Raw genomic sequence first — 23,411 nt, forward strand, 5'->3', positions numbered from 1 at the left:
TTCGGTAGTAGCCTACCAACCCGAGAAACTGTCTCACCTCTTTGATGTTCGAGGGGCTTGGCCAGCTCTTGATTGCCGTGACCTTGTCAGGGTCGGGGGCCACTCCTTCCGCGCTTACCACGTGCCCTAGGTACTGGACCTTTGGTTTCAGCAGGTGACACTTCGATGGTTTCACCTTCAGGCCATAGCCTGCCAGGGCTTCGAACACCTCGGCCAGGTGCTTCAGATGGTCCTCGTAGGTCTTCGAATAGACGATCACGTCGTCCAGGTAAAGGAGGACCATCTCGAAGTTTCAATGCCCTAGACAGCATTCCATCAGCCGCTGGAAGGTCCCTGGTGCGTTGCAGAGCCCGAAAGGCATGCAGTTGAATTCGCTCAGTCCCATCGGGGTGGTGAAGGCGGTCTTCTCCTTGTCAGCCTCTGCCACAGGAACCTGCCAGTACCCGCTAGTAAGGTCCAAAGTAGAAAAGAAGTTAGCTGATTTTAGTGCGGCTAAAGACTCCTCTATTCTAGGCAGCGGATATGCGTCTTTGTGAGTGATACGGTTGATTTGTCTATAGTCGACGCACATTCTCATGGTGCCGTCTTTCTTTTTGACCAGAACCAAGGGGGCTGCCCAGGGGCTACAGCTGTCTCTAATAACCCCAGCTTCTTTCATCTCTCTTAGCATGCCCCTTGCGTTCTGATAATGTGCAGGGGGTACAGGTCTGTGCCTCTCTTTTATCGGTGGGTGGCTCCCTGTGGGGATGTGGTGTTCTATCCCCTTTACTCTGCCGAAGTCTAGCGGGTGCTTACTAAAGACTCTCTCGTACTCCTGTACCACCCAGTAGACTCCTTGTTTTTGGTGCAGGGGAGTGGAGTCAGCACCCACGTGGAGTTTCTGGCACCAGTCCTCCTTTTGTTTCTGGGAGCCATTACTCTCCGCCTGTGGAGATGGAGGCAAAGGTTCCACGGCCCTGATAGCTTTGTGTTCGACCACAAACAGCTTGGCAAGTGTAGCGTACCTGGGTAAGTGTACCTCCCTCTCCCCAATGTTGAGGATGCGGACGGGCACCCTCCCATGACGGACATCAACCACCCCCCGGGCTGTCAAAATGGTGGGCCTGCTGTCTGAGTACACGGGTTCTACCATGTCTTGGTAGTCTCTACCTCTCAACCCGATTGCAGTCCGACACCAGATCATCATTTCACTTTTGGGAGGCATGGGAATGGGGAATGGGTCACTCAGTCTTACGCTACCGATCTCACCACCAGACAGTTCTACCTGCTGCCGTCTCATCAGGGCCTTTATCTCCTTGTTGAGGATTCTCTGTTGGCTGGAACTAGCATTCACCGCCACCTGTTGTAAGATTACAATTACCTCTGAAAGACAATTTTCAATCACGTTAGTACCCACAGTTATTTTAGGGTGACTTTCATGACGGTCAATGTCCACAATAATCACTCCCTGTGCCGGTAGTTCAACTTTACCAATCTTAATGGTCATCTCCTTGAACCCCATCTGCGGCACGGGTAAGCCATTACTGGCGATGATGCTCAAGTTACCGTCTGGATACCGTGTGATATCAGCATCAGTCCAATACTGCTTAAAAGGTATATAAGGGATAGTGGTTACTTGTGACCCAGTATCCAGCAAGGCGCTCATGGGGATACCGTCCAGCACCACGGGTAAAACCGGGCGCCCCCCAACGTACTTATTACGCCAATTGTAAGGGCCTGGTGATCTTATGCCTGGGGGTTGGCCCTCTGCCCCAGGTTGGACCCGTTTAAATTACAGTACCTGGAAATGTGTCCGGGCTGGTTGCATCGACGGCAAATGGGCTGTCCATCCTCTGTGTAGCGGTCTGTGGGCCTCCCTCGGAATGACGGGATCCTCCTCTGTCGACGCCATGGGACATTCTCCGGACTTGAAGCCAGCTCGATGGGTCTTGACGGGTCCACTTGCAACGCCTGGACGGTCCTGGTCAACGCCGCGACGCTCCTGGTCAGCTCCTGGACTTGGTGGTGCAGATCTTTCGAGGGGGCTTGGTTCAGGGCCTGTGCATCAGCCTCCACGGAGTCCATAGAGGAGGGCGCCGCCTCCTGGTGGTAAGTGATAGCAGGGCGACGGGGGTTTATAGCGCTACTGGTTGCAGATTCACGGAGCACCCTTATGGCCCTGTCCTTAAATTGGGCAAAGGTCAGGTCGGGGTTCTGAAAGAACATGAGGCGCAGTTGGGCCCTGTGGGCGCTAGACAGCAGACCTTCTATGAATTGTTCTGTTAGCAGCTTATCCGTTTCCTGCACACTGCCAGGGTCAGTTTGTTGAATAGCCCTCAAGGCTTCCTGCAGATTTAGGGCATAGTCTCTGATGCTGTCCTGTGCCCGCTGCTTACATCCATAGAACCTCATTTTAATCTCAGCGGAGGTACGTGTGTCAAAGGTACCCCGCAGCCGGGCCAGAATACCCTTCACAGTCCTTTTCTCCTCAGTGGGCCATGATTTTACCTCCCGCTGGGCTGCGCCAGTTAACTGCCCTGTTAATATGCTGACCTTCTGTTCCTCTGTCAGGGGGTAAACGTGGAACAAACTGTATAGCCTTTCCTTGAAGTCAGTTAGGGCATGGGGCTCCCCTGAGTATTTGGGCAGCCAGGCCGCTCCAGGGATGTAGTGCAAGGAAAAGGGCATCACCGCTGCTGCAGTTGCGTTGGTGGTAGTGGGCGCCTCTGTGTCCGTCATCTTCCTCCCCCCCTAGTTACGCGTGGCCTACCTTCCGACGATCCTCTTCTGTAGGCCGCGGCTCCGCTGCTGCTGCTATGGACGAGGACCTGGCGTCGCGTCCTGATGACGTCAGCGTCGCTCTCTCTCCCTTCCAGGACCTTGCGCAGCGTCGGTGCGTGGGGCGGAGCTTCGGATCTCGCGCGGTTTTGACGTCCACGCCCCTCTTCTTCCCGCGCGGCGTCCTGAAGATGGCGTCCGATGGCGGGAAGCAGCTGCGGATGGCGGGAAGGCGGCAGAAGATGGCGGGAAACGGTCCAAGATGGCGTCCGATGGCGGGAATCGGCTCCGGATGGCGGGAAACGACTCCGGACGGCGGGAAACTTTGCCACAGGTAAGTTACAAAAGTCTTTTTCAGGCACGCAGTACCCGGTGGTTGCGGGCACGAAATCCTGCCGACTACGCCAAAGCTGACTCGCCCCCTGGGCTGTGCGGCACTCGGATCCGGGCAATAGGGAGATGATGGGGGTAGTAGTGGCGACCCGGTTCCGTGGCTCAGGGTGGTCAGGCCAATGGTAGTCTGCTATGTTCTGCTGATAATGTCCGACTACGCCACCCATGGATTGCGGTTATTAGGAACCGCCGCTGCATGCAGACCGCTGGGGCTGATGAGGTGTGCAGCTAGGGTAGTGTGACTCTCCACGGGAAGAGTGCGGCCCCAGGGCAGTATAATGGATGTTGGGAGTGATGGTAGTGGGAGTCCCAGTGCTGATAGTGCTGGAGGAGCAAGGAGCACACAGACAACAGGTTGCAGTCTAGGGTCTTTACTAAACAGGTAAACTGACCCACAAACAGTCCCGGCTAGGAGGGGACCTGGATGTCTGAGAGCAACGGGGAAATTGGCCCTGGTCAGGGTGAGGGTGTAGGCCTACCGTGCTTTCTGCGCTCCTTCTGGCTATCTCCTCCTGATAGGGTAACAGCCCACGTTTCCGAGCTTTCCATGTTTTCTCGCCTGTATGGCCTGCGACGTGGGTTCCTTTCTGCTCCCAGCCTTGTATGGCTTTACTGGTCCCTTCTGTTGTGGCAGGGCCTCCAGGCTTCTTAGGCCAAGGAATATACAGTCCCTTGCGGACTGGTTCTCTGCTGGGGGATGTGGAATCCTTCCAGCCTCAGACACCAAACTCTGGTAGATTAAGTCTGTTATCTGCCAAGACAGGCTCTCTTCGCCTCTTGTCTCTGGCTTGTGGCTCTCCTCCTGCCACACTTCCTCTTAGGTGCAGTGCAACTGTCTGTCCCTGCTCTGCTGAGACACGTCTCAGTCCTGAGACAGGTCATCTGGGTTCTCTCTAACCCTGCCCTCAGCACCAGCTTTTATAGGGGCAGCCTGCTCCCCCTACTGGCCTGAGACAGGAGGCATTGCATGCTAATGTTCCCCTGACTAGAGAACCTCCCCCCTGCTCTCAGACACAGCTTTAATTACACTTGTGGCATCCAGGCCAGGGTGACACACATGTACACTTACACTACACACGTGGTCAAAACTGTTGGTACCCCTCGTTTAATGAAAGAAAAACCCACAATGGTCACAGAAATAACTTGAATCTGACAAAAGTAATAATAAATTAAAAATCTATGAAAATGAACAAATGAAAGTCAGACATTGCTTTTCTGCTTCCACAGAATAAAAAAAATAAAATAAACTGATGAAACAGGCCTGGACAGAAATGATGGTTCTTCTTAACTTTATATTTTGCTGAACAACCTTTTGAGGCAATCACTGCAATCAAACGACTCCTGTAACTGTCAATGAGACTTCTGCACCTCTCCACAGGTATTTTGGCCACTCCTCATGAGCAAACTGCTCCAGTTGTCTCATGGTTGAAGGTTGCCTTTTCCAGACGGCATGTTTCAGCTCTTTCCAAAGATGCTCAATAGGATTTAGGTCAGGGCTCATAGAAGCCACTTCAGAATAGTCCAATGTTTTCCTCTTAGCCATTGTTGGGTGTTTTTAGCTGTGTGTTTTGGGTCATAATACTGTTGCAAGACCCATGACCTGCGACTGAGACCACGCTTTCTGACACTGGGCAGCACATTTCTCTCTAGAATCCCTTGATAGTCTTGAGATTTCATTGTACCCTGCACAGATTCAAGACACCCTGTGCCAGATGCGGCAGACCAGCCCCAAAACATAAAAGAGACTCCTCCATGTTTCACAGTAGGGACAGTGTTCTTATCTTGATATGCTTCATTTTTCCATCTGTGAACATAGATCTGATGTGCCTTGCCAAAAACTTCCATTTTTGTCTCATCTGTCCATAGGGCATTCTCCTAAAAGCTTTGTGACTTGTGAACATGTAGTTTGGCAAATTCCAGTCTGGCTTTTTTATGATTTTTTTTCAACAATGGTGTACTCCTTGGTCGTCTCCCATGAAGTCCACTTTAGATCAAACAACGACGGATGGTGCGATCTGACACTGATGTTCATTGAGCTTGAAGTTCACCTTTAATCTCTTTAGAAGTTTTCCTGGGCTCTTTTGTTACCATTCATATTATTCGTCTCTTTGATTTGTTATCAATTTTCCTCCTGCGGCCACGTCCAGGGAGGTTGGCTACAGTCCCATGGATCTTAAATTTCTGAATAATATGTGCAACTGTAGTTACAGGAACATCAAGCTGCTTGGAGATGGTCTTATAACCTTTACCTTTAACATGCTTGTCTATAATTTTCTTTCTAATCTCCTGAGACAACTCTTTCCTTTGCTTCCTTTGGTCCATGTTGAGTGTGGTACACACCATGTCACCAAACAGCACAGTGAGTATCTGTAGCCCTATATACAGGCCCACTGACTGATTACAAGATTGTCGACACCTGTGATGCTAATTAGTGGACACAACTTGATTTAACATGTCCATTTTGTCACATTATTTTCAGGGGTACCATCATTTCTGTCCAGGCCTATTTCAAGAGTTTAATTTTTTTTTAAATTCTGTGGAAGCAGGGTTGAAAAGCAATGTCTGTCTTTCATTTGTTCATTTTCATAGATTTTTAATTTATTATTACTTTTGTCAGATTCAAGTTTTTTCTGTGACCATTGTGGGTTTTTCTTTCATTAAACGAGGGGTACCAACAATTTTGACCACGTGTGTATATAGTATATACAGAGCTCCTGTGTATGTCACTGGTGATCACTGTATTACCTATACACTATATACAGAGCTCCTGTCTATAATGTCACTGGTGATCACTGTGTTACCTGTACACTGACACTATATACAGAGCTCCTGTGTATAATGTTGCTGGTGGTAATAACAGTGTTGTTAGCATTGTGGTTTTGTATTCATGATCAGTATTGTAGTATTTGGTCACCTTGGGGTTGTAATATATGGTCTGGTCATAGTTTGGCCATATTTGTTCCTTGTATGTGGTATTATTCGGTCACTATGTAGTGGTAATATGTGATCTAGTCAAGGTGTGGCGATATTTGTCCCTTTTGTATGTGGTATTATTGGTGTTGATATAGTGGACTGTGTTGTGTATGGCGGTCATTTTATTCTCGCTGATCTTAACTAGGAAAAGATTTTTTTCCATTAGGCCACAGCCCCACCATCAGTATTTGGTCAGTATTTTTCTCAGGAGTGGCTGCCGAAACCAGGAATGGTTGATTAATGCAGAATTGGTGACTTGTTTCTATTATACCTTTTCTCTGATTGTTCATCACCTGTTTTGGCTCCCACTCCTGAGAAAAAATACTGACTGGACACTGACCGAATACTGATAGTAGGGCCGTGGCCTTAGCGATTAAATACTTGGACCAGAGCGGCAGAGATGCACTTACAGGGGTTCTCCGGTGAAAACAAGTAATCACCTCTCCACAGGATCATTGATAATATTGATTGGTGGGGGTCTGACTGCTTGCACACACCGGCAGAATGTGGAGCTTTTCTCCCCATTAGACTGGAGCGGCATGTGAGATGCGACCACTGATCCATTCATTCTCTCAGTGGCTGTGAGCGCTGCTCTTTTTTGCAAGTCTCTAAGAGAATGAATAGAGCTGCGGTCAGACGTCCCACCTGCCGCAGCATTTTAAAATAGGGATAAGTGTTCTGTCAGGGATAAAACTTCCCCATTCTTCCGATAGGTGCGTTTTCCAATGTTCGGACACAAATGCTCAATAAGTGATCACCTATCCTGTAGAGCCCATGGATCGTTGATAACTTGTTTTAACTAGTGTTGAGCGAGTATGTTCTGTCCGAGTATGCTCGGGCCGAGCGCCGAGTATTTACAGCTGCTCGGTGATATGGTTGAATCGCTCCCGTGTGCATGATTTGCAACTGTTTGACAGCTTTAACCCCTTAACGACATGTCACGTATTAGTACGCGCATGTCGTTATCCTCCGGTTCAGTGAGGGCTCCGGCGCTGAGCCCGCACTGAACCAAGCACATGTCAGCTGATTATTACAGCTGACATGTGCCCGCAACAGGCGCGGGTGGAATCGCGATCCACCAGCGGCTGTTAACATATTAAATGCCGCTGTCAATCTCCGACAGCGGCATTTAATGCGCGCTTCCTGGAAGCGCGTCACTTACCCCGCCCATCGGCGACCCCGTCACATGATCGCGGGTCGGCGATGTGTGGTCATGACAACCCTGGGTCTGCAGCAGACACCAGTGGTTGTAATGATCCTGTCGCTATGAGCGCCATCTAGTGGTCGGCGCTCATAGGACAGGACCATTTCTGCTGCATACAGGGGAACTGCTGGTCCCCTGTATGTAGCAGAGGCGATCGGACAGTTGCTGCTTCAAGTCTCCTATGGAGACTACAGAAGCAAGCAAAAAGTGAAAAAAAATAGTTTTAAAATATATGAAAAAAAATAAAAAAATGTAAAAGTTTAAATCACCCCCTAAAATCATAAAATAAACCCCACATACACATATTTGGCATTGCCGCGTTCAGAATCGCCTGATCTATCAATATAAAAATAGAATTAATGCGATCGGTAAATGGCGTAATGAGAAAAAAATTCTAAACGCCAGAATTACGTTTTTTGGTCACCGTAAAATTGCAATAAAATGCAATAACGGGCGATCAAAACATCGGATCTACCCCAAAATAGCATCTATAAAAACTTCAGCTCGGTTCACAAAAAATAAGCCCTCACCCTGCCCCAGATCCCGAAAAATGGAGACGCTACGGGTCTCGGAAAATGGCACCATTTTTTTTTTTTTTACCAAACTTTGGAATTTTTTTTCATCACTTAAATAAAAAAGAACCTATACATGTTTGGTGTCTACGAACTCGTAATGACCTGGAGAATAATAATGGCAGGTCAGTTTTAGCATTCAGTGAACGTGGTAAAAAAAATAAAAAAAAACCTCAGTGGTATTGCACTTTTTTTGCAATTTCACGGCGCTTGGAATTTTTTTCCCGTTTTCCCGTACACGGCATGGTAAAACTAGTAATGGCGTTAAAAAGTACAACTCGTCCCGCAAAAAATAAGCCCTAACATGGCCATATTGACTAAAAAATAAAAACGCTATGGCTCTGGGAACAAGTGGAGCAAAAAGCGAAAATGCAAAAACGGAAAATGCTCCGCGGCTTAAGGGGTTAATACATGTGAGGAATGTCTATTTCTTACACATTCCTCACATGCAGGGTCGGACTGGGGTGTCTGGGGCCCACAGGGAGAACTGACTCTAGAGGCCCACCTACAGCCATATGCAAATATCTGTTTTCCGCTATCCCTGTTATAGTTGAGCATTGACTGGCGGCTCCTGCACATCTACTGTGCACCACTATAACTGGGATGTGCAATTACGGTAGTTTGCATTAAAGGGCTTCTTTGGTTAAAACAAGTTATCACCGATCCATGGGATCCACAGGATCGGTGATCACTTATTGATCGTTTGGGTCCAAACATTGGAAAAGGCGCCTATCAGAAGAATGGGGAAGTTTCATCCCTGACAGGACACTTATCCCCATTTTAAAATGCAGCTTCCAAAAAAGAGCAGCGCTCACAGTCACTGAGGGAATGACTGGATGAGTGGTCGCATCTCACATGCCGCTCCAGTCTAATGGGGAGAAAAGCTCCACATTCTGCCGATTGTGTCCCAGCAGTCAGACCCCCACCAATCAATATCATCACTGATCCTGTGGAGAGGTGATTACTTGTTTTCACCAGAGAACCCCTGTAAGTGCATCTCTGCCGCTCTGGTCCAAGTATTTAATCTCTAAGGCTGCGGCCCTACTATCAGTATTTGATCAGTATTCAGTCAGTATTTTTTCTCAGGAGTGGGAGCCAAAACCAGGTGAGGAACAATCAGAGAAAAGGTATAATAGAAACAAGTCACCAATTCTGTATTTATCACCCACTCCTGGTTTTGGCAGCTACTCCTGAGAAAAAATACTGACCGAATACTGATGGTGGGGCTGTGGTCTAATGGAAAAAAATCTTTTCCTAGTTAATATCAGCAAGAACAAAATGACTGCCATACACAACACAGTCCACTATATCAACACCAATAATACCACATACAAAAGAGACAAATATCGCCACACCATGACTAGATCACATATTACCACCACATAGTGACCGAATAATACTACATACAAGGAACAAATACGGCCACACCATGACCAGACCACATATTACCACCCCAAAGTGACCAAATACTACAATACTGATCATGAATACAAACCACAATACTAACAACACTGTTATTACCACCAGTGACATTATACACAGGAGCTCTGTATATAGTGTCAGTGTACAGGTAATACAGGGATCACCAGTGACATTATACACAGGAGCTCTGTATATAGTGTCAGTGTACAGGTAATACAGGGATCACCAGTGACATTATACACAGGAGCTCTGTATATAGTGTACAGTGTACAGGCAATACAGTGACCACCAGTGACATTATACACTGGAGCTCAGTATATAGTGTCAGTGTACAGGTAATACAGGGTTCACCAGTGACATTATACACAGGAGCTCTGTATAGAGTGTCAGTGTACAGGTAATACAGTGATCACCAGTGACATTATACACTGGAGCTCTGTATTTAGTGTACAGGTATTACAGTGGTCACCAGTGACATTATACACAGGAGCTCTGTATATAGTGTACAGGTAATACAGTGGTCACCAGTGACATTATACACAGGAGCTCTGTATATATTGCACAGGTAATACAGTGGTCACAAGTGACATTATACACAGAAGCTCTGTATATAGTGTATACATAATATAGTGATCACCAGTGACATACACAGGAGTTCTGTATATACTATATACACACACGTGGTCAGAATTGTTGGTACCCCTCGTTTAATGAAAGAAAAACCCACAATGGTCACAGAAATAACTTGAATCTGACAAAAGTAATAATAAATTAAAAATCTATGAAAATGAACAAATGAAAGTCAGACATTGCTTTTCTGCTTCCACTGAATTAAAAAAAAAAATTAAACTCATGAAATTGGCCTGGACAGAAATGATGGTACCCCTGAAAATAATGTGACAAAAGGGACATGTTAAATAAAGTTGTGTCCACTAATTAGCATCACAGGTGTCTACAATCTTGTAATCAGTCAGTGGGCCTGTATATAGGGCTACAGATACTCACTGTGCTATATATAGGGCTTCAGATACTCACTGTGCCTGTATATAGGGCTACAGATACTCACTGTGCCTGTATATAGGGTTACAGATACTCACTGTGCCTGTATATAGGGTTACAGATACTCACTGTGCCTGTATATAGGGTTACAGATATTCACTGTGCCTGTATATAGGGTTACAGATATTCACTGTGCCTGTATATAGGGTTACAGATACTCACTGTGCTTGTATATAGGGTTACAGATACTCACTGTGCCTGTATATAGGGTTACAGATATTCACTGTGCCTGTATATAGGGTTACAGATACTCACTGTGCTTGTATATAGGGCTACAGATACTCACTGTGCTTGTATATAGGGCTACAGATACTCACTGTGTTGTTTGGTGACATGGTGTGTACCACACTCAACATGGACCAGAAGAAGCAAAGGAAAGAGCTGTCTCAGGAGATTAGAAAGAAAATTATAGAAAAGCATGTTAAAAGGTAAAGGTTATAAGACCATCTCCAAGCAGCTTGATGTTTCTGTGACTACAGGTGCACATATTATTCAGAAATTTAAGATCCATGGGACTGTAGCCAACCTCCCTGGACGTGGCTGCAGGAGGAAAATTGATGACAAATCAAAGAGACGGATAATATGAATGGTAACAAAAGAGCCCAGAATAACTTCTAAAGAGATTAAAGGTGAACTTCAAGCTCAAGGAACATCAGTGTCAGATCGTACTATCCACCGTTGTTTGATCCAAAGTGAACTTCATGTAAGACGACCAAGGAGAACACCATTGTTGAAAAAAAAAATAGTAAAAAAGCCAGACTGGAATTTGCCAAACTACATGTTGACAAGCCACAAAGCTTCTGGGAGAATGTACTATGGACAGATGAGACAAAAATTGAAGTTTTTGGCAAGGCACATCAGCTCTATGTTCACAGATGGAAAAATATCAAGAAAAGAACACTGTCCCTACTGTGAAACATGGTGGAGGCTCTGTTATGTTCTGGGGCTGCTTTGCTGCACCTGGCACATGGTGTCTTGAATCTGTGCAGGGTACAATGAAATCTCAAGACTATCAAGGGATTCTAGAGAGAAATGTGCTGCCCAGTGTCAGAAAGCTTGGTCTCAGTCGCAGGTCTAGCAACAGGATAATGACCCAAAACACACACAGCTAAAAACACCCAAGAATGGCTAAGAGGAAAACATTGGACTATTCTGAAGTGGCTTCTATGAGCCCTGACCTAAATCCTATGGAGCATCTTTGGAAAGAGCTGAAACATTCTGGAAAAGGCAACCTTCAAACACGAGACAACTGGAGCAGTTTGCTCATGAGGAGTCGGCCAAAATACCTGTCGAGAGGCGCAGAAGTCTCATTGACAGTTACAGGAATCGTTTGATTGCAGTGATTGCCTCAAAAGGTTCAACAAAATATTAAGTTAAGAAGAAGAACCATCATTTCTGTCCAGGCCGATTTCATGAGGTTAATTTTTTTTTAAATTCTGTGGAAGCAGAAAATCAATGTCTGACCTTCATCTCTTCATTTTCAAAAATTTGTAATTTATCAGATTGAAGTTATTTCTGTGACCATTGTGGGTTTTTCTTTCATTAAACGAGGGGTACCAACAATTTTGACCACGTGTGTAGTGTAAGTGTACATGTAATACACTGACTCACCAGTGATGTCTCTAGGTGAAGTCCTTCATCTTCGCTTTTCTTCTTCATCTGGCACAGACGGCCATCACTTCTTCCAGCCAGGAATCATCTCTGCAGAAAATAACACACAGTTATTAATAACTGATCTCTTCTAGAGAATATTCCCACTTTCCCCCCCCCGACCTCTACACTACACCAGTTGAAGAAAAAAAGCAACATAGTGCCGTCCTGCACAGTAACAGGACTCCTCTTTTGTCCCATCCCATGAAAAACAATTTCCTAAAAAGTAAATTATATTACAGAAGTAATAATGTAATAATAATTGGAATCTAAAGTAATAATGTTCCCCACTGGTCACCATAAACTAATAAAGTATGTTCCTCAATCTGGCTCCCAAACAGTAATTAAGTTCCTTGTCTAGCCAGGCACCCCCATATGTCCCTTCTGGCCACCATTTGTCTAGTATGACCCCTCCATATATTTATCCTAGCACATGTGTATCGAGCCTGCCCCCTCCCATATACCCATCCTAGCCCCCCCATGTGCCAGTCTGCCCCCCCACATATCCATCCTTGCTTCCATGTTTCCAGCCTGCGCCCCCATATGTCCCCCCCATATATCCTCCATGTGTCCAGCCTGCCCTCTACATATTCATCCTGGCCTCCATGTGTCCAGCCTCTCCCCTCATATATCCATACTGCCCTTACCCCCTGCATATATCCATCCTGACACCCCCCATATATCCAGCGTGCCCCTCCATATATTTATGCTAGCCCATGTGTATCGAGCCCGCCCCCCCCACATATTCATCCTAGCCCCCCATGTGTCCAGCCTGTCCCCCCCATATATCCATCCTGGCCTCCATGTGTTCAGCCTGCCCCCCCTCCCCCATATATCCATCCTGGCCTCCATAAGTCCAGCTTGCCCCCCCCCCATATATCCATCCTGGCCTCCATATATCCATCTTGCCCCCCCATATATCCATCCTGCCCCCCCATATATCCATCCTGCCCCCCATATATCCATCCTGGCCTCCATGTGTCCAGCCTGCCCCCCATATACCCATCCTGCCCACCCCCCTTTGCCTGGGTCCACCTTGGTTCCCCCTTGTGTGTCCTGCCAGGGCTCCCCCTTGTGTGTCCAGCCAGGGCTCCCTTCGCTTGCGTGTCCAGCCAGGGCTCCCCCCTTGCGTGTCCAGCCAAGGCTCCCCCCCTTGCGTGTCCAGCCAGGGCCCCCCCCTTGCGTGTCCAGCCAGGGTTCCCCCCTCGTGTGTCCAGCTGGGCCCCCCCTCGTGTGTCCGTCAGGCTGGGCCCCCCCTCGTGTGTCCGTCCAGCTGGGCCCCCCCTCGTGTGTCCGTCCAGCTGGGCCCCCCCTCGTGTGTCCGTCCAGCTGGGCCCCCCCTCGTGTGTCCGTCCAGCTGGGCCCCCCCTCGTGTGTCTGTCCAGCTGGGCCCCCCCTCGTGTGTCTGTCCATCTGGGCCCCCCCTCGTGTGTCTGTCCAGCTGGGTCCCCCCTCGTGTGTCTGTCCAGCTGGGCCCCCGCTTGTGTGTCTGTCCAGCTGGGCCCCCCCTTGTGTGTCTGTCCAACTTGGCCCCCCCTTGTGTGTCTGTCCAGCTTGGCCCCCCCTTGTGTGTCTGTCCAGCTGGGCCCCCGTTGTGTGTCTGTCCAGCTGGGCCCCCCTTGTGTGTCTGTCCAGCTGGGCCCCCCCTTGTGTGTCTGTCCAGCTGGGCCCCCCCTTGTGTGTCTGTCCAGCTGGGCCCCCCCTTGTGTGTCTGTCCAGCTGGGCCCCCCCTTGTGTGTCTGTCCAGCTGGGCCCCCCCTTGTGTGTCTGTCCAGCTGGGCCCCCCCTTGTGTGTCTGTCCAGCTGGGCCCCCCCTCGTTTGTCTGTCCAGCTGGGCCCCCCCTTGTGTGTCTGTCCAGCTGGGCCCCCCCTTGTGTGTCTGTCCAGCTGGGCCCCCCCTTGTGTGTCCAGCTGGGCCCCCCCTTGTGTGTCTGTCCAGCTGGGCCCCCCCTTGTGTGTCTGTCCAGCTGGGCCCACCCCTTGTGTGTCTGTCCAGCTTGGCCCCCCCTTGTGTGTCTGTCCAGCTGGGCCCCCCCTTGTGTGTCTGTCCAGCTGGGCCCCCCCCTTGTGTGTCTGTCCAGCTGGGCCCCCCCTTGTGTGTCTGTCCAACTTGGCCCCCCCTTGTGTGTCTGTCCAGCTGGGCCCCCCCCTTGTGTGTCTGTCCAGCTGGGCCCCCCCTTGTGTGTCTGTCCAACTTGGCCCCCCCTTGTGTGTCTGTCCAGCTGGGCCCCCCCCTTGTGTGTCTGTCCAACTTGGCCCCCCCCTTGTGTGTCTGTCCAACTTGGCCCCCCCCTTGTGTGTCTGTCCAGCTGGGCCCCCCCTTGTGTGTCTGTCCAGCTGGGCCCCCCCCTTGTGTGTCTGTCCAACTTGGTCCCCCCTTGTGTGTCTGTCCAGCTGGGCCCCCCCTTGTGTGTCTGTCCAGCTGGGCCCCCCCCCTTGTGGGTCTGTCCAGCTGGGCCCCCCCTTGTGTGTCCTGCTGGCCCCCGCCTTGTGTGTCCAGACCATTACACACACACACACACACACACACACACACACACCTCTTACCTTCCTGCGATCCCGTGCGGTGTCCTCCTTCTCCTGAGTTGCGCGCCTCCTTCACAGCAGGCGCATGACGATGACGTCATATGCCGGCCGGCGAAGGGAGACACGCAGCTTCAGCTGCTTCACAGGGACGTGCGCCGCGGTGGTTCAGGTAATGAACGCTGCGTGCGCGCGTCCCTGCATACACTATGCCTGCGCTTTTAAAGGGCCCGTGCCCCTTAAAACCGCAGGATTTTTTTTTGTTCTCTTCTCCCCCCTCTACTCTGCAGCAGGGGGCGGAGCCCACCGGGAAATTTCCCGGTATCCCGCCAGCCCAGACCGACCCTGCTCACATGTATTAAAACCGTCAAACAGTCGCAAATCATGCACATGGGAGCGATTCAACCATATCACCGAGGAGCTATAAATACTCGGAGCTCGGCCCGAGCATACTCGCCGAAAGGGTTAACAGAACATACTCGCTCAACACTAGTTTTAACCAAAGAAGCCCTTTAATGCAAACATGTCCATCCCAGTTAGAGTGTCGCCCAGTAGATGTGCAGGAGCCGCCAGTCAATGCTCCACTATAACAGGGAGAGCGGATAACAGATATTTGCATCTTGCTGTAGGTGGGCCCCTAGAGTTAATTTCCCCTGTGGGCCCCAGACACCGCAGTCCGACCCTGGTCATCAATATCAGATCAGTGAGGTTCCAACACACGGCCCCCTCACCAATAAGACAGCAGCTGGAAATACTCAGCGTAGAGAGCCCAAACAGCACAGCTCTGTACACTGTGTAGTGGCCGATCTTGGTACTGCAGCTCCTATTGAAATGATTGTGATCTGAGCTGTAGTACCTGAAACCAGCCATTGCACAGTGTGCGGAGCTGTGCTATTCCAGCTCTTAACACTGTGTACATCATCTTGCAGAAGTAGCTGATGTCTGGGGATTTCAGGTGTCAGACCCCCACTAATCACTGTATGAGTTCTGCTCTACTCCTTTATTAAAGGGGTGGTCTTGTGTTCCTCTCATCAGAAGCTGAAGATTTACAGTTCTGGCCGGTGGCTTGGCTGAGCCGCTTGTCTGAATTGTGCCCTCTTGCATTCTGCGGGCAGAGGCGGCTTTGCCTCTGCAGAATGGGACAGGCACAGGGGCGCTGAAGTCCACCAGTCTGCAAGTGAGCGCTTCCTGCCAAGGAGACCAGCCACTTCTCAGGTGGTCAGTAACCATAGCAATGAGCTGTACACTGCAGAATTAAAAATCTTTTCCTTCTTGAGAACAGAGAAGATTTTGAATAAGAAGGAAATTGCAAAGTTTCTTGTTTTTACAAGCTCTTTGCAATCTTAGCCTTTTAATACATTCATTTTATTTAGTTATATATTTATTTTACTCTCTTATATAGCGCCGTTAGATTTTGTAGCACCTTACAGACATTATCATCACTGTCCCCATTGGGGCTCACAATATGAATTCCCTATCAGTATGTCTTTGGAGTGTGGGAGGAAACCGGAGAACCCGGAGGAAACCCACACAAACACGGGGAGAACATACAAACTCCTTGCAGATGTTGTCCTTGCTATTATATGAACCCAGCCCCACAGCGTTAATCATTGACCCACCATGTTGCCCACATTCCTCGGCTTTTTTAAGATTTTCTGCAATGAATAAGAACACTGAAGAAAATCTAGATTGATCAACATTTAATATCACAAATGCAGTTGCTGCAAAACTTGTCCATAGTCCTGTTCCCAGCTGAAAATTGGATACAATTGTATCTTGTGTAGACAATGCTCTGTGAGCTAAATAGCCGGGATCCACTGCTACAAGGCAGGAAACAGACAGATTCTGCTGATGGGTTCTGCTCCCAGAGCATTATTCAGCCTGGACATCTCAGCTCAGAGCAAAACCAGCTATAAGGCTGTGTGCACACCTAGCAGATTTGATGCAGATTTACATGCGTTTTTTCTGCTAGAGAGAAGCGTTTTCACATGCATTTTTTCAAGCAATTTTCCAAGCGATTTTGAGCATCACTTGGAAAAGTGCTTGATAAGTTGATCACACAATATAAATCCATGCAACCGAAATGGATCTATAATGTGTGAACAACTTAGATGCTTTAAATGCAGCATCTATAGTAAAAAAAAAAGAATCAAAACGTTAATAAATAAAAAAAACAACTGTATATTCACCTCTCCGGCGGCCCCCGGTCTGCTCTCCGGTCTCCTCCGGTCTGCTCCCGGCCGCGTCTTCTCTCTTCAGCGTCCCGCAGTGTACGGTCAGGACCTGCGGTGACGTCATTTAGTCAGCTGATGGCCACGCGACCATCACCTGATGCCGACGTCAGCGGTCATGCGACCATCACCTGACTAAATGACGTCACCGCAGGTCCTGACAGTACAGACAGCAGACCGGAGGAGACCGGAGAGCAGAGCGGGGGCCGCCGGAGAGGTGAATATACAGGTTTTGTTTGTTTTTAACTTTTTTATTTCTTTTTTTCACCGCGTGGTAGCCGGGATGAAGAGGAGTTGTAGTCTCGTCTTCCTCCCAGATACCACACGCATCGCGAATAAGCTTCAGCGTAATCGCAGTAGAAATGGTCATGCTGCGTTTTGCAAAGTAATGCGAATTCGGCGCGCAAATTAGCGCATCATGTGCACAGCACATCCGAATTCACATGGCTTTGCATGGCAGACTGTTTTACAAGCGTTTTCGCGGCCGTAAAAACGCCGCAAAAACGCTACAAAAACGCTATGTGGGCACATAGCCTAAGGCTGTGTGCCCACGACGCGTATTTTAAGCGTTTCCGCATGGCAAAAACGCTGCAGAAACGCTTAAAAACGCATGTTAGAAGGTCTGCCATGTTCCCCAATGATAGTTCGCATGTGCTGTGCACATGCTGCGGAAATTTCCGCTGCGGATTATCATTGCGGAAGAAAACGCAGCACTACCAATTATTTTGCGGAAGCGCTGCGTTTTCCTGGCCATTGACTTGCATTGGAACGCATGGATTCCGCTTCACTAGATAAGCACATGCGGAATACATGCGTTCAATGTGCGGATGGTACCCGCGTGTGGAGGATGGGAGACTCTCCTCCGGACCCGGGTACCATAGAACCTGTCAAAATAAAGAATAAAATAAAAAATAAATGTTATATTTACCTTCTGACGGCCCCCGCTGCGCTCGTCCTCCCATGTCGGCAGCTCGCGATGGACTGAAGGACCAGCGCTGACGTCATAGTCATGTGACGGCAGGTCCTTCAGTGTACCGCGATCTGCCGGCAGCCAGGACGGAGCGAAGCGAGACTGCGGGGGCCATCGGAAGGTAAGTATAGATTTATTTTTTTATTTTTAACCAGTCGTTGGGGTCACACTATATAAATCCATGCCGTTTTCATGGATTTCTATAGTGTGACCAAGTTGACAAGCACTTTCCAAGTGATGCTAAAATCGCTTGCAAAGCGCTTGTCAACCCGCATGCGGAAATGCATGTGAAGAACGCTCCACTTCTGCATGTCCCTGGCAGGAAAAACGCATGTACAATCCGCATATACAATCCGCATGTACAATCCGCGTGTACAATCCGCATATACAATCCGCATGTACAATCCGCATGTACAATCCGCATATACAATCCGCATGTACAATCCGCATATACAATCCGCATGTACAATCCGCGTGTACAATCCACATATACAATCCGCATGTACAATCCGCATGTACAATCCGCGTGTACAATCCACATATACAATCCGCATGTACAATCCGCATATACAATCCGCGTGTACATTCCGCGTGTACAATCCGCGTGTACAATCCGCATGTACAATCCGCGTGTACAATCCGCGTGTACAATCCGCATATACAATCCGCATGTACAATCCGCATGTACAATCCGCATATACAATCCGCATGTACAATCCGCATGTACAATCCGCGTGTACAATCCGCATATACAATCCGCATGTACAATCCGCGTGTACAATCCGCATGTACAATCCGCATGTACAATCCGCATGCGTTTTTTCTGCCAGCGACATGCAGAAACGCTCAGGAAAAATCCGGAGCATTTCTGCATCGTGGGCACATAGCCTAAGTCTCTGCATTTGTCTGCTTACACATCAGTACATTTCTGAACACATTCAGCAAAAATTGCAGTACATTTGTTAAAATTGGGCATATAGCATACTATAGGTGCTTCTCACAAAATTAGAATATCATCAAAAAGTTAATTTATTTCAGTTCTTCAATACAAATAGTAAAACTCATATTATATAGAGTCATTACAGACAGAGTGATCTATTTCAAGTGTTTATTTCTGTTAATGTTATTATTTCAGTAAATTAGAATACTTTATAACACCAGCTTGAAAAATGTTTTTAAAATCTGAAATGTTGTCCTACTGAAATGTATGTTCAGTAAATGCCCTCAATACTTGGCCAGGCTCCTTTTGCATCAATTACTGCATCAATGCGGCAATGTGGCATGGAGGCGATCAGCCTGTGACACTGCTGAGGTGTTATGGAAGCCCAGGTGGCTTTGATAGAAGCCTTCAGCTCGTCTGCATTGTTGGGTCTGGTGTCTCTCATCTTTCTCTTGACAATACCCCATAGATTCTCTATAATAGATTCTCTATGGGGTTAAGGTCAGGTGAGTTTGCTGCCAATCAAGCACAGTGATACTGTTGTGTAAACCAGGTATTGGTACTTTTGGCAGTGTGGACAGGGGCCAAGTCCTGCTGGAAAATGACATTTCCATCTCCAAAAAGCTTGTGGGCAGAGGGAAGCATGAAGGGCTCTACAATGTCCTGGTAGACGGGTGCGCTGACTTTGGTCTTGATAAAACACAGTGGACCTACACCAGCAGATGACATGGCTCCCCAAACCATCACCGATTGTGGAAACTTCACACGAGACCTCAAGCAGCTTGGATCGTGGCCTCTCCACTCTTCCTCCAGACTCTGGGTCCTTGATTTCCAAATTAAATGCAAAATTTACTTTCATCGGAAAACAACACCTTGGACCACTGAGCAACAGTCCAGGTGTTTTTCTCCTTGGCCCAGGTAAGATGCTTCTGGCGTTGTCTATTGGTGATGAGTGGCTCGACACAAGGAATGTGACACTTGTAGCCCATGTCCTGGATACGTCTGTGTGTGGTGGCTCTTGAAGCAACGACTCCAGCAGCAGTCCACTCCTTGTGAATCTTCCCCAAATGTTTTCAAGGCTGCGGTTATCCCGGTTGCTTGTGCACCTCTTCCTACCACACTTTTTCTTTCCACTCAACTTTCCATAAATATGCTTGGATACAGCACTCTGTTAACAGCCAGCTTCTTTAGCAATGACCTTTTGTGGTTTACACTCCTTGTGGAGTGTGTCAATGACTGCCTTCTGGACATCTGTCAAGTCATCAGTCTTCCCCATGATTGTGGAGCCTACTGAAACAGACAAAGGGACCTTTTTAAATGCGTAAGAAGCCTTTGCAGGTGTTTTTTGTTAATTATTCTAATTTACTGAGATAATGACTTTGTGTTTTCATTGGCTGTAAGCCATCATTATCAACATTAACAGAAATAAACACTTGAAATAGATCACTCTGTAATGACTCTGTATAATATATGAGTTTCACTTTTTGGATTGAAGAACTGAAATAAATAAACTTTTTGATGATATTCTAATTTTGTGAGAAGCACCTGTATGTTTGATGCATCTCATTAGCTAAGCTCAACCTCTTCCTTGCTTCACCTCAATTTGAGCCATAAATTGTGATATTTCATTTTGGTGCATTTTATGACTCCTTTTTGTCACACTTTTCTCATAACTATTTTTTTTATAACTGAGGGAAAATAACAAAATCTTATTTGTTGTACTCAAGTTTTCACAGAAACATCTGATAAAGTGTTGACTTATTTTTCTGAGTTAAACTCTTCCTTTTGGCCCTCTATATATTTGAGTTTGACAGCCCTGATGTAGATGGATGATGATGTGGCAAGAAGGGGCAGAGGGGCAGAGCCTCCTGGCTCTCAGCTTCGCTCTCCACTGCTCACAGGAGACAGCAGTTACTTCACAAATGTAACTGATAGAAAAGATGTCACGTAAGAGGGGGTCAGGGGAGCGATGTGCTGCAGGAAGAGGAGGATTAGGCAGGGAGCGCTGTGCTGCAGGAAGAGGAGGATTAGGCAGGGGAGTGATGTAATGCAGGAGGGGGAGGCTTAGGCAGGGAAGCGATGTGCTGCAGGAAGAGGTGGCTTATGCAGGGGAGTGATGTAATGCAGGATAGGGAGAATCATGCAGGGAGCGATGTGCTGCAGGAAGAGGAGGATTAGGCAGGGAGCGCTGTGCTGCAGGAAGAGGAGGATTAGGCAGGGGAGTGATGTAATGCAGGATAGGGAGAATCATGCAGGGAGCGATGTGCTGCAGGAAGAGGAGGATTAGGCAGGGAGCGCTGTGCTGCAGGAAGAGGAGGATTAGGCAGGGGAGTGATGTAATGCAGGAGGGGGAGGCTTAGGCAGGGAAGCGATGTGCTGCAGGAAGAGGTGGCTTATGCAGGGGAGTGATGTAATGCAATAGGAGAGGATTAGGCAGGGAGCGATGTGCTGCAGGAAGTGCAGGATTTGGCAGTGGGCGATGTGGTGCAAGAGGGGATTTGGCAGTGGGTGATGTGGTGCAGGAAGGGGGAGATTTAGAAAGGGCACAATGTGCTGCAAGGAGGGGAGGATTAGACGGGAGCAATGTGCCGCAAGAGGGGGAGGTTTAGACAGGGGAGTGATGTGCTGCAGGAGTGGGAGAATTAAGCGGTGAGAAACATGCTGCAGGACGGGGAGGGTTAGGCAGGGGAGCAATGTGCTGCAGGTGGAAGGAGAATCTGTGACTACAGCCCAGTGTTTAAGGTTTATTGGAGCCTGTCTTTTATATATTTTATTGTTTTTTTTTCTGACAAAACTGCATAACATCTGACATGAAGTCCGCTTAGCAGTCACAGTCCCTGTAGATTGTTACTGTCCAGGTTCACCGCGGTCTCTTTTTGTTTTTAGTGCCAATCTGACAGCAGTGAAGGTTCCGCTGATAATGGTGGTCGGGTTCCGAATAGAATGCTCATGTCTGTTCTCATTGTAGTAACATCACGGAATATGCTAATTTCTTCTGACCACACCCGATGACTGAATAAAGGCGCCTCACCCACTTGTCTATGTCATCACTTTGTGTTGTCACAATGATCTAAGGGGATAAAAAAACGCTCCTGGCAGCTTTACAGTCATTCGTCCCTTCGTGTTAAAGGAGCAGGATGATAGAGCCGCACCATGCCAGCCAGAAGAAAAGAAAGTGGAGCCCTTCAAGATGATGAAGCAAGAAAGCAGACTGTGGAAGGCCATCCAGGACCAAGAGCATCATGAGGGCCTGGTAACGTATACTACACAACTGTTCTGTATATGCTCATGCCATGTAAACCTATGGTGGCCGATTCATCAAGGCTGGTGGATTTCTATACCAGCATTCATGAAGCGCCTATTGGAGGAACGTGCACCAAATTCATTAAAAAGACTAAACCTCTTAATGAACTTGACTCATCCTTAAAGGGGTTGTTCCCTTTCAATAAATGAATGTCCCTAGCTGCAGGTCATTTAATTAAAAAAAAGAGGTTCCACCATCTCAGAGCTGCAGCAGCTCAGTGCGCTCAGCTGGGCAGTCCGTCTGATTACGTTTGTTGGCTGCGGCAGTATTGAGGTGATGTCAGTGCCATACACAATCCCAGGAATGGGTCAGGACAGCACAGTTTGATTCTTTATACCTGCAGCCAGGGTCATTCATTTATTGAAATATCCCCTTAAAGCTGACGTACTAGACCTCAAGAAATGTACTCCAGTCAAAAGATGGAGTCAATTTCAGTCCTAATTTACACCACTTTTCCAGCCTAATTTGTAATAAGTTTTCAGGTAAAGCTAAGCCACAAGCGGTCCAGATAAGCTCTGTTCACTATTTAAGAAGTTAAAAGAGTGGGTGTAAAAAGGTCAGAGTATTTAAATGTAAGTTGTGCAGGAATTTACTGAGATTCAAACAGTTGTGCAACACATTTCCGGTGAAAACTGCTTGATGAAAAATGTTCCTTGAATAATATAACATTTCAGGTTAGTGGTAATAGATTTTATTATGGGACGTTGATCCAGGGAACTAGTCTGATTGCCATATGTGGAGTCGGGAAGGAATTTTTCCCCTAAAATGGGGCAATTAGCATCTGCCTCATGGGGTTTTTGCCTTCCTCTGGATCAACACATTAGCTTTTAGGTTGAACTTGATGGACTTGTGTCTTTCAACCTTAAAACTATGAAACTGTCCCTGTATTGAGGTTCAAGGGTGAAGCCCAGGGTTCATTTGGAACCATCAGAAATGGTGTGTTTTGCGCCCAGTCTGTCCAAGGAAGCCTGTTTGAGCCAACGGCCTCAGAAATATCCTAACATTTCAGAAAGTAGCAATAGTTAGGGTGGCTGAACCATTCTAGCCTTAAGTTTGCCCCTCCAGTCAGCATCTACTATGTAGATGCAATCAAGGCCATGTAATAAGTCTTTATCGCTGTACAGGGCTGTAAGAGTGAAGGCCAGAGTTCCTTTGGAACCTGTAGGATAGACTGGCTTTTGCCAAGTCTTTCCAAAGAAGCTTTTTTGAGCCATAGGCCTCAGACAGGTCCTAACAAGAAAGTGGCATTAGATAGGTTTTTCTTTAGTTAGGATTGATTCAACTACTCAAGCCTCAAGCGCACTCCTCCGGCCAGCAGCTACTCTGTAGATGCAACCCTGGGCCTATGGAAAGTATCTATCCCTGTACAGGGGTGTAATGGTAAAAACCTGGGTTCCCTTGGGATCTGCAGAA

Source organism: Phyllobates terribilis, unplaced genomic scaffold (assembly GCF_046119375.1).
Source record: "Phyllobates terribilis strain yellow unplaced genomic scaffold, ASM4611937v1 Scaffold_124__1_contigs__length_5142088, whole genome shotgun sequence".
Lineage (NCBI taxonomy): Eukaryota > Metazoa > Chordata > Amphibia > Anura > Dendrobatidae > Phyllobates > Phyllobates terribilis.